Genomic DNA, 2,913 nt, shown 5'->3' with positions numbered 1-2,913 from the left:
GAAAATTTAAACCATGTCAGACTGCATTTTCTGGTGTTCGCAGGCTGTAGGGAGCAGGAATTTGGGGGGCATCTGTACCACACGTGGAGGGCAAGCTGGAGGACCTGCAAAAAATCAGACTCCAGATGTTGAGAAAGCTGTACAAATGTACTATGCACCATCAAATGCACACTCAGTCTGGCAGCAAGAGCACACATTTCCTGAGAGACAATTGAGCCAGTACCTCATCTCTGGGTGTTACGTTTCTCTATCAAATAGCAGGCAGTTCAATAAAAGAGGTTTTTGCTTTTTTCCCGGATCTGGTTTTGAATAACAAAACCAGCAGATGTGTTCTTGGGCATTAAGGATCTAGAAAGCAGTGTGGAAAATACAGCAGTGCAGACCAGAAAAGAGTAAGGAGTTGTAATACAAGGAGGGGGCTGTTCCTCATCACACATCCCTTGGCAGCAGGGCAGTTAGGGGCCTCCTGCACCTGGAGGAATTTAATCTCTCCAGGGTGGTCTAGTTGCCTTGGTTTTGGCTTCTATGGCTTGGAAAGATACATGAAAAGATGTTTTTTAAGAAAACTGTTTGTTTCTTTTGACAGAAAGAAATTTTGACTTGACACGTTTTGTTCAGCCAGGTGACTTCACAGATCTTGTTTGACCAGCACAGCTGAGTCTGTGATTCAAGGATACAGTAAATACTGCTTGAGTGATCGTAGCTCAGACTAAAAATAGGTCATCATAGTGTCAGGTGCTCCCCTGAAGCACTCTGCTTCTTCAGAAGTCTGGAATGGGTTAATTTGCACCCACTAGTTTTGTGCCAGCCTGAAGCTTTGCTTATCCGTCAGAGGGCTGATAGTGTGGAACAAGATGCTGCAAGTCATCTTCTCTGACATCTCTTATCTCCTTTGGAACCTAGAGCTCTGGGGCTCTAGGTTCCAAAGGAGACAAGAGATGTCAACATTACAGCCAAGATTATGTAATTGTAGCATTCACAGGCCAAACCAGAGGTGTGGTGATGTGGATAGCAGGAGTCAGACCTGCACTGACTTCTTGAGCCAGGAGTGATGCCTTTGTATTTACTAATCCTTGAAGAAATGTCTCTTTGGCTTTGATCTTCCTTGGAGCTGTGAAAAATCTCACTGCCTGTGATGCCTCGAGAAGGCTGACCTAGAACAGAGGCTAGAAAGAGTTAAAGAATAAAGTAGATATTTATTAAAAGGCCTCAGTGGATACAACTTAGTGAGTACAAGAGCCCAGCCAGGGCTACACCAAAGATGAAATCCAAAATGGTCACAAAAATGGACAAACCAGTCACGAGGTCTCACTTTTATAAGTTTTGGTCCATTTGTATATTGGAGTTAATTGTCCAGTTACAGTTTCAGATGATTAAATCCCATTCTTCTTGTTTTTCTCTCTTCAGTCCACCATTATTTATGCTCTTGGGCCTGAGATTTGGATCAGTTGTCCTTGGTCCCAAGCTAGAAGAGGAATTGTTTTGTCTACTTTGTCAAGAGAGCTTAGCAACGCTTAATATGAAGCTCAGAACTACACAGTAAAGCAGCACAGAATCTGAAAAATATAAAAGCTAAAACTTAAGGCATCACCTGCAGTGTCCTGCAGCAAGTACCTTCACAGCTTACCATGCACTGCATGAAGGAACCTCCCCTCATTGTTTTGCATCTGCCACCTAGTAAACTTACTTGGTGTTTTGTAATTTCTGTATCAGTGAGGCAGTGAACATAATTTCCCGTCTAAGTCCTCACACCTTTCATGATTTTGAGGAGCTCTCTTATCTGCTTTCTCAGCAATACCTTCTTCCAACTGAAGGGTCCTGGTCTGCTCAGTTTCTCTTCGCACAGAAGCCTTTGGCCATCCTTCTCCCTTATTTTTGTCTCTTTCTCAGTTCCCATTCATTTCTGAAATGAAGAGAGCTGTACCATGCAGGGTATGCTGACAGCCAGCACAATGTCCCTTGCTGTGCCTTTCTCAGCTGCATTTCCCATTTGACCTCTCCTGAGCACTGAGCTGTCATTTTCAAAAACTATCTTGGCCCAAGACCTTTCCTGAACAGCTAGTTCAGAGTTTTTCTCTCTGTCTGAAACAGAAGCACTTTCCTGCCATGTGCATTACTTTCTGCTTACCTACATCAATTTGCATCTTCCATTTTATTATCCTTCACCATGTACTACATCAAAGACCACTGGGAAATTTCAGCCCCTTTTCTGAATAGTTTAGGAAACATCCACCCTCTAAACTTTCAGGGAATGCCTGACCTAGGAAGCATTGACTCTGCCTAAGTCAGACAATAGGGGAACTGCTGAGGACTGACAGATGTTTTAAACCTCACCCCTCTAGGGTTTGTTTTATGAGAGAGTTCTCTCTCCTCTCAGGATGCAAAGTCAGAAAACTGATGAAGTATTTGAGTCCATGCTTGAGTAGGAGGTGGATCAGAGGACCTCCACAAGCCCTATCAATCTAAATGATTCCTCAGTTTAGAAAATTGTCATGTGTGTGTTTGGAGGGGGTGGCACTTTTTCATTTATACCTTACCTGTCAAGTTAAACAGATTTACTGCATTCATTACTACGCTGTTGAGCAATAGCCCAGAAAGGCCTAGCTGGGGAAAAAGGAGCAGAGTGAGTTGACAGTCCCTGTGCTTTTCAATTTATGTGTCACATTAGTGAAAAAAATATACTTTACAGAAAATACCAAGAGGTACCTGCACAGATATCTAGTTTAAATCACTGGGAAATAGGGGATTTTCCGTTAAGGAAGTTTCTAGTACTGTCTTTTCTACTGCATGTGGTTTTCTTGGCATGTTATGAGATGTGACTCTAGAAAGCCCATATTTTGGTCACATTACTTATACTAGTCACTGGAAAAGCCAGTGACCATGTTCACTCAGCAGCTATCCTGCAAATTTGGC

Source organism: Molothrus ater, chromosome 2 (genome assembly GCF_012460135.2).
Source record: "Molothrus ater isolate BHLD 08-10-18 breed brown headed cowbird chromosome 2, BPBGC_Mater_1.1, whole genome shotgun sequence".
NCBI classification, from domain to species: domain Eukaryota; kingdom Metazoa; phylum Chordata; class Aves; order Passeriformes; family Icteridae; genus Molothrus; species Molothrus ater.
Note: the sequence above shows the minus strand (reverse complement) of the source record.